This window comes from Anas platyrhynchos, chromosome 1 (genome assembly GCF_047663525.1).
Source record: "Anas platyrhynchos isolate ZD024472 breed Pekin duck chromosome 1, IASCAAS_PekinDuck_T2T, whole genome shotgun sequence".
NCBI lineage: Eukaryota > Metazoa > Chordata > Aves > Anseriformes > Anatidae > Anas > Anas platyrhynchos.
Window position 1 is genome coordinate 187,905,016 of NC_092587.1, and position 16,459 is coordinate 187,921,474.

Here is a 16,459-nt window from a genome sequence, read left to right on the forward strand (position 1 = left end):
CATGCTTTTCTTGCCCTCTCCACCCACCTTTCTCCAAAGCTGTGTGTTTGTGGGGAATAACAGGATTCAGGTGTCAGTTCTGTGGGTGGAGCTCAGGTGCTTTGGCAGACCGGTGTCCTCATCCCATGCCAGCAGAACAGACTGCACCCAGTGCCTGCTGAGTGAGCATAACCCAACAGCATGAGGGGCTCGTTCCTCACCCCCTGCACTACCAGCAATGCCATTGTTACTGCCTGGTGAAGGACCTCTGAGCATAGAGGTAGGCTCAAGAGGCTTGCTGGGAAAGTGGAGATGTTGCTCAGATGCCTTCTGAACCTGTTTCGCCTCTAAAAGGCATTGCCTACGTAGCTGTCCCATTATCTGCTGGGTCCCTTCGCTTGCCAGGGGTTCAGAAAACCAAGTCTGGACTGGTGGGTGTGGGATAATTCCCTAAACCGCTGGCTGCAGAAAGGATGAAGCACATTTTGTGACTTAGTCCCAAAGCAGCACAACAAATTTAGGAGGGATATAGGCTTTGGAACAAATTCAAAACTGCCTGTGGACTCAGTGTTTGTTTTTGTGGGATGGTTTCTTGGTTGGGTGGGTGGGTTGTTTTTTTGTTTTTATTTTTTCACCCATACAACACAACTGCACACCTTTACAAGGAAAGGACTACAAAGCAGCTGGTGCCTAGACCTCAGGAAGATTGATGCCTAAGGGCTCTACAGAAGGGTTCTGGGGAAAAAAATCTGCTTTGTGTTTGTACAGTCTTACCCCTGAGAAAGGAGAAAACTCACCCAACCTGCTGTAATAGGTTTTTATCAGAAATAGAGCACAAGAAAATCATTCTCATCTATTCTACTGTGATTTACCCAAGTCTGGAAATAGACACACCGCTGAGATATTATGTCCTTTAATTGTTATTGTTATAATAATATTATATATTATTATTCATAAATATGTATATATACAGCCCCACATGTGGAATTTATATTGAAACCAATATTGGTTTTATTAAATGCTGATTGGACACAACAGAGAGCCAGAGTATTATGAAATCTGTGCATCCTAATTTCACTATTTACTATGTATGTAGCCTCAGAGATTCTTGCCCCAAAAGATGCTAATCTATCAAACGTACAAATCTCTGAGTGATGATATACAGATTATTGTGGGGGGGGGGAGGGGGGGGAGGTAGGAAATCACAACAAAGACAAGTGTGGAAATTTGGTTGCAATAACATTACATGATCTCTGGTAACACAGGCATATTATGTACGTTCTCCAGATGAATTAGATTAAGTTAGATTTATATAGCTCCTCTCATTTATTTTACTGATGCCAAATGTGTTTACACAGGGGATGTCTACAGAGGTAATTGGGAAACTTTACATGGCATTGCAGTACACAGGGCAGATAAATCCTCAGTATGGAGGACCAGCGTTGTCCCTGCCTATTACTGCACTGGGAAATGAAGTCATGTATGATGTAGAAAGAAGTGTCAGATCAAAGAACACCTCAAAAGACTGAGGAGACAAGAAAAGTTGTCAAAGAGCATTCATCACTTCCTTAGACACTTCCCTACCAGCTGTATAATACATGTATTCAGTGATCGCAGAGCAAATCTCTTGTTTGTAAAATACAGGAGAAGAAATTTATGATATTTAGGTCCTTACCAGTACACTTATGAAAAACAACAGAAATTAAATTCATTTTGTTAAAACTCAGAGTGGTTAATAACAAAATTTCCAGCAGTGTTTCAGAGATGTTGTTTGAAAGTATCTGTATTTCTGGCAAAGATTTTGCTATGGTGCTTTTCTTTAGTGGGATTAAAGGAGTTCTCCCATATTAAAAGTTCTATATTTTGATGGACATTAAAATTAAAGTCATACTTTATTAAATCACTGTAATATAGTAAATGTAATGAAACATGTTTTGAATTAAGTGGCTTGGAAAGAAAATCTGTATAACCATTGTCAAGCAAGGTTCCCTTCAGAAGTAAAATTGCAGTTTTAATATACAATTCTGAGTCTTATTTGAATTGCCCAGTTTTTCTGTAATAAAAGGCTGAAGAAAGCATAAAAAGTGTCCATGTGGAAAGCATTCACTTTCTTAATTTTAAAGCATTTTTGTCTAACTAATTCAAATACTAATTTAAACTGCATAAAACTGAGAGAAAAGTCACTTAACATCTGCAAACCAGGAAGGACTTGATAGGTGGCATTTATTTGCATGTCTTCAGTAAAACACAGTCATCTTTTTCAATGGAAAAGGTTACAAGCAGCTCAAGTTGCACAAGTGAGTGAGAGCAGTCATCTTGTCTTGACAAGGGGGTCCAGTCACGGTGGATGAAGCCTGATGTAAATACTGATTTTCTTTTAATAGGTTTAAAGAGCACATAACAAAATTTTATTTCAAGTGGTAGTACTGACAACAGTTATAATGAGAGAAGAAGCCATTTTAAAGTTTTATTGAATGGATCCTATCAATAACATTAAAATAAAAAAAAATATCTTAATGTAACTAACATTTAAAAGCCAGTGAAAGCAAACCATGCACCGAGTGCATTGTGCATACAAAGAAAATGCATTGCCTGTCTTCTGCCTGGTTTCCAGAGATGTACCTGGTGTGGTGCCACATCAGACATGCTTGGTCCAGCTGCCTGGGTGGGGATGAGCACAAAACCTTTGAGGTGGGTGGAGAAGAGGCTCATGGAGTTGACAGGTCAGGGAAGCCACAGACCTAAGGGAGTTTTGTAGAAGCGGCTTTTGGGGCATACCTCTGTGCAGCAGTTCCAAGGATGGCTTCAGCACAGAAAGGAACAGCATGGTAATGAATTCAAAACTGACGTGATGTTAGGAGGCATCTCGTGTGCATAGAAAGGCCTTTTGGGATAGCTCCGAAAGTCTTCTCCATCTGTGAAAAACATGGGCACCAACATCTATAGCAGGCATAGGAGGGCCAGGCTGGGTCAGTGGCTCAGAGCTGTCAGAACACAGCTAACACAGCTGCCCCAGGGATGCTACCTCTTGCTTGTGCACCTTCTTTCAAGACTGTCTGTCACACCAGGTGTTTCTATCATCTTTGCAGCCCATTCACCCAAAGAGCTCTCAGACATAACTGACTGGTACTTAGAGGAGTGTTTGTGTCAGTACTTCCTAAGCCCTCTCCTTTATCAGGTACTCAGAGTTAAGCACATGCTTAAATATTTTACTGGATCCAGGCCCATTCTCACACACAGAAACCAGAGAGAGATAACTAGAAATGGTCAAGAACCAGGAGAACACAAGAAATGTCATCAAATGGGATAAATTGCGAGAATTCTAAAAACCACCAATGCCATAATCCAGCTGCTGAGTGGCCAGGTTTCCAACGTGCACACACTTCCAAGAAAAATTAAAATGTGGACATAAGGCAAGCAGTTGCCTAGCTGACCGCTGAGCACATGGGATTTATGTTGGAGTAGTTAGGATTATATTACATTCACAAAGTAGTATCCAAATATCAGCAGCTGTGTCTTGTATCCATTATTTCCCTTCTCCCCCAAATATAAACCTTCCTCACCTTTTTAATTAGAAAAGCTGTTTATTGACTATGACATGGAAACATTTTACATGTTGTTGTCCAAAAATGACATTATTAAATAAGCAGGAAAATATGTTTAGGGGAAAATAGAGATGACCTTTAAAACAATGTCAAGCCCACACACTCCATGATTTGTGCGTAGGTATGTGATACTTTAAGAAGAGAAGTCACTGCATATTACCAGTTACATGACATGGAAAGCTGCTATGGAAAGTGTCCTTGGTTGAAGAAGTGTAGGGCAAATAAATAATTAAAAGTGTATAACAAAGCACAAACAACTTACCTAGTAAACTACCAGATTCAAGCTTGATCATGGGAGGCATGGCTTTATATTCACAGTAACTTGGAAAAAATATATTATTTTTTATGTTGAAAATGTAGCTGAGGTCAGGACATCTACTTTTTTGGCTGACTGTTTGTACAGGCAGCATTCTCGTGTGTAACAGAAAAGCACTGGAGTCACACAAGGAGAGAAGTGACACTGAGAAACCCATGATGAGAGGCTGAATCCACCTGTGTAAAAAGTATGTTATTTTTCAGAAACCATCTAAAATGAATTAGGCAAGAATGAGTCCTCTCCTTCCCCCATGCCCTGCCAGTGAAATGGAGGGGTTGTGTGTGGGGTTTACTGGTGGTGACACTTAGACCTGGCAATTCCAGAAAATCAGTAGATGTTTGCATTTCATTACTGTGTGTGCTGCCATTTGTTTCAGTTTTACTTTGTATATAGAGGGGAGAGAAGGAAGAACAAGAAAAGCTGTCTTTATATAAGACAAGAGGGCAAAATACTGACTTTGGTATATTATTTTAAAAGCATTGGGAACTTACACCAAGAAGCTTCAGAATAAGTATGCAAATGTAAGAGATCCTGTGTTTCATGCCTCTCATAGGTTGAAATCCTAGGTCTGTAAGAGTTTTCCAGGAGTCACCACAGGAATATCAGACTGCAAGGTCTGTGATGCTAGGCATCTCTGCCAACATGTATGTCTATCGTTATCAAGAAAACAGTAATATAACTGCCCTATAGGCATCTTATTTTGTTAGCTGCAAAGGATGGTACCTGTTAATTCTCTTATAGACCTGTGGCTGGATGGGAGAAGCAAGGTGGGTCATTGCCTTGGCTGCTACATGGGGCTCACATGAAGGAGAGGACCCTGTGGGAGGGTACTGTGAGTAGCACGGAGTACACGTATACCAGAGATGATGGATGGATGGATGGATGGATGGATGGATGGATGGATGGATGGATGGATGGATGGATGGATGGATGGTGCTTGCTGTCATGACGTGGACTGGCTGTGTGGTATCACTGCACCTCCAAAAATCATCAAACTGGCAGCATGCAGCCATTCCTGGAGGAGAATGCCCACCCACAGAAACTCAGGATGCTGAGGAAGACAGGTCCATAAATCTCTTCTTATTTTCACTTTGTTTTATCCAATAGATGTTGAGCTTCATCTAATATATATATATATATATATATGTACACACCGTTTATAGTATCTGTTCAAACTACCCTGGATTTTAGCATCCCTTTGTACATCTCTGGTATTCTCTGCCTCAGAGGAGGCTTCCAGGCAGCCCTACCCAAAAGGGGTAGCTCTGCCTGAGGCAGGGTCCCACCACCCTTCCTCTCCGTGGCAGAGCCCTGTCCCCCAAACTGGTTGGGGTGCCCAGGACTGGGCACCGCTGCTCAGAAAGCACCACAGGGATGAAGCTGTGGGAAAACGGGTTGGACTGAGCTCCAGCACGCCCAGGAGTTAACCAGACCCTTGTGAAAGGAAGGGAGTGCCAGGGTGTGCAGGTCCTCACAGACAGACTTCGAGCTCAGTGCAATCCTGACGCAAGAGCTGAATGTTTTACAGGATCCTCGTTCCCAGGCATACCATGGGAACTGCACATGGAGGGCAAGGGTTGACAGAAGGAGGGAGCAAGATGTAAATAAATAAATGCTCTTCTTTCGTAAACATGAGAGGTCTGTGGAGAGAGCGTGGCAGGCCTGTCTCACAAGGGATAGACCAGAGGATAGTGCAGGTATGTAAGGGCAGTCGCCCTAAGGTACTTTCTCCCCAAAACCTTTGGGTGTTTTTCGACTGAGCAATTCTGCTTGCAAAATAGTTATTCAGCAAAAATCACCAGTTTTCATGGAAACTTACCTGTTCTGATTAAAGTTTACTCAGAAAGGGGCTCTGAAGCAGTAAACAAAATATGGAGGCAAAGACAGGGAAAGAGCCTTTGCAACGTGTTGGTATTCGAAGCATCCAGTCAGCAGACAAAAAACGTTTGACTCACTCTAGAGCAGAAGTTTGAGCATGAGTTTTCCACCTCATGAGTGAATCCAGTGACAACCATAAGATTCAGGAGAGCTCGTTTTCTGTGTTTTTCCCAAAGAAAACAACAATATATCTTGAGGATATGTCAAACTGGAACGTCTTTTAAATCACAAAGCTTCACAGGATAAGAAGATCATTTCCCAGCAAAGATATCTGATCTCTGGCAGTTTTCATGCTGTAGGGTGAGTGCCTCTTTGAGCAGATACCCAACAGCCACAAACAGCCCATTCCCATGCACAAGCAATGCCAGCTGGGGCAGGCCACGTGGACCTGAGGTGTGTGTCCTGGTACCCTGCAGATGTGCAGATAGTGACAGCAAATTTCCTAACCCTATTTCGCAGCTCCACTTGGACAGTCCTGAATGGTTGCAGGTCACAAGGGGCCGAAGAGAAAGAGTTTTAAGGTATAGGCTACAGCTTGCCACAGGGGGCAGGGGAGCTGATTGTGCTGAGCCTGAAACAAAGAAAAATTTCTCTGGCTTCCCTGAGCTAAGAAGGTTGCTTGGGGGGTGTTGTTTCTTGTTTTCACAAGTGACCTGTGTTGTGAACTGCCTAGCTCTCTCAGTAAGCATCATGCACTGTGCTCTGGTGTGAGTGAGATGAGCAGAAATGATGTGTCAGCATGTGCTGTGCCTCCCTCTCCTGCCGTTCTAGCAGGAGGTACCAGCCTGGAAAGGCAGGAGCAAAGGCTGGGATCAAAGGCCATACCCTTCAACACAATTCATGGAAAATCCAGTAGCAATCCAGGAGGAAAGTTTGAACCTTGGACTCCTTCAGCAGTGCAAGATGTGAATAATGACCCAAGGGTGACAGCTCATCCTCCTGTGTCTGTGCAGCTGTTACTCCTTCACTCATCTGAAAGAATTTTAAGCAGCACCGTGGTCAGACCATTGTGGTATTCAATGGATAAACAGAAATGAGAGAGGTCCCACAAAAGAACTAGAGAACTAAAACCTTGAAAACCTCCTGGACTTAAATTATTTCTTTTCCACCCCCCGGGGCATTTTGTTCTTTGTCATGCATGTTTTCTCCACCACCCCAAAGGCAGCCTGACCAGGAAGTCATACCACTTCCATTGCCTTTGCTCAAGACCCTGCTGCTTCTACCACACTCCCTGTCACCCTCACCCACCTCCAAGCACCCCCGTCTTGGCCATCCTCTCCAAGCTCCACTTCCCAGCACAACAGCCCTTCCATGCCACTGCGTGTCATCGCTTTTCTTCTGGAAAGCAACCTCCTCTGAAAGTCCTTCCCATCTTAGTTTCTTCTCCACTGCTGAATTTTTCACCCATTTTGCATCTGCTTGTGCTAAATTATACACTCTTCTGCAAACAAGGCCTCATTTTATTTGCTTTATAAAGCATCCATATAGATGGATGGAGCTGTATAAATAATTAATACATGCCTTAATTTAAAGATTATGAAGAAGAAGGTGGTGATTGCTGCAGAAAGATTAATGTGCATGAAATAACTCAACCAGACTATAATTTTCTCTGGCTACCCATGAAAGACTTAACCCAAAGGAGGCCCCCTTAAGTACTTTTGCAGATATCTCAATGAATTCCAGGTATGGCTTCACTTTGCATTCTTCATTTTCCTCTTTCTTCCAGCATATATCTGCCTACCTTATAAGCAAGTATACACTTATCCTTGCCTGTCCCCTGTGGATAGTTTCCTCATGTCATTTCATGCTGTGGCTTCTGCTAAATAGTGTACTTGTTTTAATGGTGCAGGCAGGGCAGTTGAAGAGCAGGAGGGGCAGTTACCCACTTACCTTCTTGCAGAGACCTCAGGTGTAAGGGACTTGCACAGCTCTCAGAACAAGGCCCCTGAGCCCCATAGAAGCTGGCTGCAGATTTGCTTACTGGTCCTGGACCTCTCGTTTTCTAAACATGTCCTCAACCCTTAAGCTCAGTGCCCAATGAGAGGTAGAACAGGCAGAGCAGCACAGGTGGAGGTCCATCAGAAAGCTGCACAGACTTCTCCAGGGTAATTTTGTCAGCCCAGCGCTTTGGCCAAGTTAATGAATCTTGCAGAGGGACTCATTAACGAGGAGTAGCCTGGTGCCAGACAAGCTATACTGCTTCCCAGATCCCAAACTTAGTACTTCTCTACATACTGTCTTATCTGGGTTCAGCTTGGATCTGCCTAACCCTTAGGGGACTTGAGACACCTCAGCTGGGTGGTAGCAGTGTTTGTATTGCAGTGCAGAGGTGTTTTGCCAGCCAGGAAAAAAAAATATATATAAAAAAAAATAAAAAAAAATCATGCAACTCCCAGCATGACAGCTCAGTGACCATCAGTGGCAGCACGAGTTCAAGCCTGGCTTTTTCCCTGGGATCAAGTGGGTTTTTCTGTAAACCCTTTGTTTTCCCTGTCCTTGCCCCCAAGAAGCTGTAAGAACAGATGAGAGTGGATGGGCTGCATTGACTGTAAAGAGGGAGAGGGACAAAGAAAGGAAGCACCTGTGTTTGGGGCAGCTGAGACTGAATCCATCCAGAAAACCCAATGCAGCTGTGAGAGGGGAAAGGTCTCTTTTCACCCTTCTGTCTTTCTAGCAGTGCCTTATAGGGAGAAATTAATTTTATAATGGCTGGAGCTTTCTGATGCCAAAGAGGAATGAAGGAAAGTTACTTAAAGCCAAGAGCAGGCTTGTACCAGACATCATGGTAGCAGCAACCGAGTGCAGGACTGAAAGTTTCCACCCATGGAAAAGCCTTTGCAAGGAATAGGACAAAAGTGCTTAGGGCCCTCAGGGCTGGCAAAGGAAGCTGAGCACATATAAGCCTGAGGTTTTATGACTAGGATGGGAACTGGGTCCTTTTAAGGACTGCAGCCTGGGAGCTTCAGGAGAGCATCTGCCGCTGGGTTTGGTGTCTATGTGAGACACAGCTGCATGTCATCTGATCACTAGGAAGAAATGCAGAGGAGAGAGAAACCTGGCACAGAGCAAGACTATCCAAAAGGCTTTCAGACATCCCTGGAGGCCCCTGCACCTCTGGGTCCTACATGAGCACATCGCTGCTAGTTCCTGCATTTCCCTTCAGCAGCACCAGCTCAAGCCTGGTGGAATAGTGAAATGTGAAACAAGATGCAGTCAGGGACCACAGAGAATAATGCAAAGCATGTGGGGCTGCTTCCAGCTTTGTTAAAATCCTTTTTTTTTTTTTTTCCAGGTTGAGTCCTTTTGCAAACCACGCGCTGTGAGCAGGCCCGTGTCATCCACACACCTTCCTGTCTGGCTAGGTCAGGGACAGAAGCACCTGCCTGCCTGCTGGGGACGTTGTCAACACAAATCTGTCACTTTCCTGACCCTCAGCAGGTAGCGAAAGAAGCCCAGGACCCAGCAGAGTGGCTCCAGCAAGCCCCCATTTAACCACATCACTGGTGGCTCACCCTCTCTCCCAGGTCCTCCAAGTCTCCCGCTGTTCAAACACCACAGGTTGCTGCTCACAGGATTCTTCTCACAGGACTTTGACCTTCATTCTCACAGGTTCTTCTCACGGGATTTTGATCTTCCTTCCAGATATTTCTGGAACTTTCCTCTGGTCTCACAAAAACACCTCCTATTTTTAATGCAATAAACCATCAAGGAAAGCTGATTGAGCTTTTTGCAGATGTTGAGCTTCCACTGATTTTACTGGGAGCTGGGGTTATTCAGTGCTTTGCTAGATCAGGCTTTAAAAGCAAGCTTAATGTAGTCACTGAAGTTCAGCTTTCTCCTTGGGTTTACATTAAGTGATGATTACCATTTGTTTTCCTTCTCTATAAATTTGCAAATCTTTACCAAAGACACTAATTTCCATGCCAAGGTAACCCACTGCATTCCATTTATCAACCTATTAAAAAAGATGGGTGCAGTAATTTCTTATATGGATTAGGTGTCTCAGATAATTTCCAGATACTGCTTTTTGTATTTTGCAGATTTCTGTGCTCACCTGCAAGTTCTGCCTTGATCCTTTTCTGTGCTTGGCTCCTGCACATGAAAAGAGAGGCTCGATTGCCCAAACACACATTCCTCACCAACAGTTTACATTAATGTCTCTCTGCTTATCCTGTAATTGCAGTGCATGTACTCCAGCTCTTTGCATTCATGTTTGTAGAAGTGGATGTATCTCGTGTGTACCTGTTTTATCTATCATAGCGCCGAGAAAACAGAGACTCTTTGAAGTACACATTTGGAAAGTGCATGGCCAAACTGTCCATAAACATGCTGGCTAATCACTTCACCCAGCAGTGAAAAGGGCTGCCTTAGTCTTAAGATATGTTGGATGTATGGTATATGCTGTGGATGCAACTGCCTTAAATTTCAAGATCCAGAAGATGGATCAAGCTAGGAAGGTTGATCTTAGACGTAACTTCTAGTCTTTTGGTTTACAGTCAGTTCTAGTGTTTGGGGTACAAAAGAATCAGCAGCAGTAGCTGTTTTTGATCACACAATCAGGCTGTCACAAAGGTGGTCTTTGTCTTCAGTCCAAAAATGTTGTCTGAATAGTAGTGCATTGAGTTACTACATTGAATTCATAGATAACATCATTGAGTAGCTGCTGGGGTGAATAAAATGGCTTTCACATGAAATGAGGGAATTGGTGCTCCCTATGTGCCCGCATTGCAGCACGTGTGTGCACCAGTTTAGGAAGGAAAGGTTCAGTCCTGAAGTGTGCTACATGCTCTGGCTGCTCTCCCTAAGCCTTAATTTCAACCAAATGAGTAGGCACGCTGAAAATACAGATAGGTATGCTGTCATCAGGCTGAAGTTCTCCCAGGAGGGCAGGACCCTGGGCCATGCCACGCTCAGCACTGCAGGCTGGCATCCCACAGAGCTGAGAGGTGTGGAGGAGGGGGGAGCCTGGTCCCCGAAACAGCCTGATGGAGCCAGTGGCTGGGGATCAGATCAAAAGGGATTTAAGCTATAGCTGAAAAACAGATGGGGAGCTGGTGGGGAGCTGGTGAGGTGGAAAGAGAGAGAGCAATTACTGCAGACAGCTGGCAGGGCAGCGAGGCAGCTCTGACCACCAGCGGTGGAAGGGAGCGAGCAGAGAGCCAAGGGATGGCCAGCACTTGTGGGGGATAGGCACAAGAGGATTGGTTTTTAGAATAGAAAATGAGGCTGGTAAAGCTGGTTCTGATTAACCTGTAGCCTGTCGTGTTGGCAATGGGAACCTTGAAAGTCAGCGATACCCCTAGCTAATGTGGGGCCCCTGCTTGGATGAGTGGGGAGGGACCCAGCAGCACCTGCAGCAGCCTGGCTTCTGCAGAGCCCTGGAAAAGTGCCCAGTGAGGGACAGGAGCTACACGAGCATGAAGTGTCCAGCCTGCAAATGAGAGATCAGCAGAGCATGCTTCTAGGGAATCAGATGTGCAGAAAGGCAACTTGCTTTGTAGAACATGGGATGCCAGTCAGAGCATCATTCTGTCACCTGCATGCTGGGGCTTGCATGTGTGCCACCATCACAGCTGACGTATGAAGCATCATGAGCAAAATCATCTGCAGGAACCTCTCTGCCCACAGGGAGCTGCCTGGGGCACCCAGGAGCCTGTGGGTTTTCCTGGCCTGCTTGGGATGAGCTTTATGTCCTGACACATGGAGTTGTTCTTATGCAGTGGAGTTTCAGCCTTCACTTTCATGAAGAACCCAGTCTGGGATGCTGTTGTTACAGAGCAAAGCTTGAAAATGCTAAATATAAAGCAAGTTCTGCCTTTGGTCCTCATGGGCAACGCAGCAACCTCTGATTCATCACTTTTGTGTTGGCAGAATGATGATTTCCACTATTTTGTAAATATCAACATCAGCTAGCATGGACTTTACATGTACCTCTTTTGTTTTTATTCTTCTCTTTTTAATTGGGACTGTGCATGCTCTGCAGTTAGGTACACTCACTATCAAAGGCCCTGCGGAGTGGGGAATGATTTCTGAAGACCTACAATCCCTTCTGAAGGAGACCCTGTGATGTGGTTGTGCACGGTAGCAGAGCAGACTCGGTGACCTTTGATGTCCCTCTGGTCCTCCCTATACCTTCCTCCCACAGTACAGCTTCATTCTGGGGTGTTTTATTTTTAAATACGAATTCTGAAGGTTTTTTTGTGCAACATTTAAAAGCTGCTGAAAACCCTATGAAACTCTAGGTGGTGATCTGATTTGCAAGGTGGACTTCAAAAAAAAAATACATGCATCCACAAAACCGACTCAGCTAATTCCAGCCCTTCAGCAGGAGCAGCAGAGCACCGTGACACTGCAAGAGCATTAAAAGGTGTCTTCTTGCCTGATAAAAGGACGTGCCAAAGCTAGGGAAAACAGGGAGGTACCTATTGCTGCCATGCTATAATGAACATTAACTCAAAAACTTCAGCAAAACCAAACCAAACCACCTCTTCAAGCTTCTGGTTTCACATGGCTTCTTTCGACAAAGCTCTGTAGGACTGCAGGGTCCAAGCACAGCTATTTCCATTCGAAGGTTTTTACTGGCTGAAGCTCACCATATAAATCTAGATGTTTGGTTACATGTTATTTTAGCATTCTGCAGTAAAAATAATTTTTTGGAAATAAATTAAACAAAACCAACCCCACGAGTCTAAATTACTAATGGTTTCTGCCAGCACAATTGCTGAAAGCAGGACAATTAATCCAATTTTCAACAGTTGTATGGCATGAACTAAAGTGTATATTCTAAGTTGTAAAATCCTTTTCAGTGGTATAAAAATTAAATTCAAGCAAATTTTCTTTTGTGCCACCTAGAAGTAGAAATGTTTATTTTAAATTAAATCTGCTAAACTCAACAACTGGAGGTTTTTTTTGATACGTAGCTTAATTTTTTTAAATTCAAATGGCTCTTGCTTCTCATATGCAGCATGTGGAACTTGTTAATTAAAAGCTACTTCCTTGTGTTAGGTCTTGATCATGTTCCAGAGTCTCATACTTAATGTGCTATTAAAATCACTCTTTGACAGCCTGAACCTGGGAGGTGCTGAATACCATCAACTCCCAGTGAACTTTCCAGGTCGCTTTGCACTTTGGAGGCTTTCCGTGGGTGAAGAGTCAGGCCAGACTGTTGTGATCGTCCTGGCTGGCTGAACATCTATCCCCCAGCTCTGAGTACTCCCCAGAGCCTCACGTCTGGGGCTGTTCCCTTGCCAAAATTAAATGTTGGGTAGCCAGGAGCGGGCTGGGAGTACATTCACACTAGCCACACTTATCTGGCTTCTTGTTTTTGCTCATGGACTCCTAAAGGAAGAAGTGCAGATGTTGGGCTCAGATCTCAGGGCTTTCTCAAATAAAATTATTGTTTTATCAGCTATGGAGAAAAGCTCTAGGGGAAACAGGCTATGGAGAAATGAAGTTTCCCTACCTTCCTTCACTGGTAGCTGGAGGAGATTTATTCCCTTTATTTTCATAATCTTGGTACCTTTGCCCATGCACAGGTCATCAAGCAACAGTTCTGCAGAGGCAGAGACTCTCTGGTCAGACTGTCCTCTCCTTGGCAATCCAGATTTAAGTCCTAATTGTTCAAATTGACGGACAAAACTCAGCATTCCTGAGATCCCCCGGTGCCACCACTGCCTTTCCAGCACTTTCCTTGCATCCTTTCCTGCCTATTGGCACAGTAGACATTAGACAGCCAGGTCAGGGCATGGCATTCCCAGACCTTGCTGAGTAGCAATAGCACACTGAACATCTTCCTGAGTGGTTGCATAAAGCTCACTGCACAATTTGCCCCAATGATTCCTCTGTCAAGAGCAATATCTGCCTAGGGAGACCACAGACAGTGTTTTAAGGTTTATGGACTTGAATTAAAGCCTTCAAGTGATGCAGTCTACCACATCCCCTTCACAAGCCTTTCCAATGTTTAATTGCCCATGCCATTAAAATGCCTACCACCTGTAGCTGCTGTCCAAGCAGCATTCATCCTCCTATTTCTTTACTTCTGGAGGCTCAATTCTGCAATTTTTTGTGGTTTTAGTGTATTTTTCTACATGGTTTCCTTGCCATTTAAAAAAAGTAAAATGAAATTGATCGTGATCTCATGCTGCTTCCACTTCCATTTACCCTCACAGATTGCCACTTTTGGTCCCATTGACCTAATTGTCCCTATTGACTCTCAGTCATTCCCCGTTCTCCCCATTCCCCCTCTGCCCAGCTCCCCCTTAACCATCCCAAACCATATTTCACCTTTCCCATTTTCACTGAGAACTCTGTGGTTGGGGTGCTCTCGCCCTCAGATCCCATCTTGAACTTACAGATGTTATCACCAGCATGGCAAGTTCTCAATGTGCAGACATCTGAAATGGGTTCTCCAGATTTCGCAGACAGCTACACCCCCTGTATGCTCTCCTAGAAATGAAGAAGAGGTGATACCACTCTGCCGTCTGGGTGTCAGTCCCTTGGGAGCAAGGAAAGCTGGATTCAGTTTCTGCTCCTCTGCTACTTCATGTAAAAAATATGAAAAACGAATCATAAATTCAGGTCTTGAACGCAAATCTCCCCCTGCATGAGTAAATAGCTTCCTCCTCCCTAATAAATAAATATATAAATAAACAAATAAATAAAATGACAGAAATGTTGTCTGAAATCTTCTGTGATTCACTCTAACTTGGAGACAACCTCCATGCACATGGAGGGCTGAATTAAGGAGTCTGCTCATGCAATTTGAGGAGAGGGGTGCCAGTAGGTGTATGAAATCCACCCCTGTGCCTTCCCACCTTGTCTTTTCCCCCCCTCACTTCTGAGCTGCTTATCTGGGGTTATCTGGGGACTTGCAGAGCTGGAGAACCAGGACTGTTAGTGGAAAGGTGGCTCTGCACGTGGTGGTCCTCAGCAGCCATCCTTGGGGATCTGGCAGGACAGTGCCCACCAGCCTTGGCACAGCACGATGTGGAGACTCAACAGAAATGAACTTTTTTTGAGGCAAACCTGTGGGTGAGTGCTAAAGGTCGGGATGCTGGCAGGGAAAATCTACAGCGAAGCATAAAGGAGCTTTTCTGCGGAAGTGCTCTTGGATAAATACACTTAGTTCTGAGGAAATGCCAGAGTAGGCAGCGAGAGGATTGAAAGCCTTCCAGCTCGCTGGGCAGTGCACAGCAGCACCCGCATGGGGGGCACCCTGGGGACCCCTGGATAAAAGCCATGAGGAGGGCCGGGAAATGCTGGCTGAGACACAGAGACCAGCAGGGATGTGCTAAGGGCAAGCTCCAAGCACGGACTCGCTTCCCTCCAGCCCCTGAGCACGTGCCATCAGATAGCAATGTTATTTGCCTGCTACTGAACCACGCTGGCCTCAAACCTCAATGCCACCCAAAACCTTGTTTTTTTAAAAAAGAAAAAAAAAAATAGTTACCGAAATGTATTACACCTGGCAGGTTAAGATTAACACTATCGTTTTCGCCAGACAAATAGCCATACATTGCTAAAGGTCAATAAACTGGCAAAGGAGAACCTCCAGCTAGTCATAAAGGAGCTTTTCTGTGAAAGTGTTCTTGGATAAATAAACACGAGTTCTTGTAAACACTGTGTACTCTCCAGATGTAAATATTCAGAAGGTGTGTTCAAAACGCCTGAGATGGTTCCAGCTCAGCATTTTATTAATAGGAGACGGTGAATTTTTGGTCAGCTATTAAGTACAGCTTAATATGAAAAAGTGTTTGTTTGCCTAACAAGACTTACTGCTTACACCAAGCTGCCTCCAAGGTTTTGATAAGAGTAAAAGATACTTTGGATGTTAGCAAACACCTTGTGCAATATGAGGAGATTAGATAGGGAGCAGGTCACCCAACGCAGGCTGGAATGGAGACCGGGGGGGTTTACAGAGTTCAAATGGGGGTAGGATGGGTTTGTTTGGGGGATATTGTTTCCTATCACTAGAAAATTAAAGGTTAGCAGCTAATTTTCTGCTTTTTCCTTTTAACTTTGAACTTTGCAGCCTGAACTGTTTGAACTCAGGGGCTTTTCTGTGCTAGAGTGAGAGATGGATAACTTGTCTGCAGGAGGGTAACGCCGCTGGGCTGGGTGGGGGACACGAGGTGATGTCCCAGCTGAGGAGCACACCCAGGGCACAGGTTTAGAAGCTCTGGGCTGCTCCCAGGGCGCAGAGGAGCTCCGAGGCACCACCGGTGCAAGCAGCCCCTGCTTGCTGGCAAGGGCTGGCATTCTCACCACGGCCCCACAGGGAGTTTCAGGAGAGGACACTGCCCTGCATGTAGCCTGGCAGTCCCAGCTTATTAAACTCGGTGGTTGTTTTCCTAGCTTGTCCTCAGAGTCTTAATTGCTGTTGCTCTAAGCACACTGCCATCCTCCTTCTCTGCAAGCTGGACAGAAAGCACCTGCTGGGGTCAGGCGGTTCACCTCCCTCCTGCATTGGGAGTACTCCTACTGTATGCTTTTGGGCTTTTTTTTTTTTCCTTATATTTTTTCCCCCTAGAATAACTCTAAACCTACAAGCAGCAACGCTGCTGCCCAGTCCTTTGCTGGGCTGGAAAAGCTCGATGCAGAAGCTGGGATTGCCCATCCTGTGCACTGTCAGCACAAAAATGGGAGCTGGGGTGGAATCAGGACAGGGATTGTGCAAAAATAA

General features: G+C 44.7%; 1 long non-coding RNA gene across 1 annotated transcript; it reads right to left on the reverse strand.

Moving 5' to 3' along the window:
* Positions 1 to 5,765: 5,765 nt before the first annotated feature.
* On the reverse strand, positions 5,766 to 8,306 carry LOC106020555 (uncharacterized). The gene is made up of 2 exons (XR_001196114.5): positions 7,669 to 8,306; positions 5,766 to 6,750 (listed from the first exon to the last, which is right to left on the reverse strand). It is a non-coding gene; the product is annotated as an uncharacterized lncRNA (long non-coding RNA).
* Between the last annotated feature and the right edge of the window lie 8,153 nt (positions 8,307 to 16,459).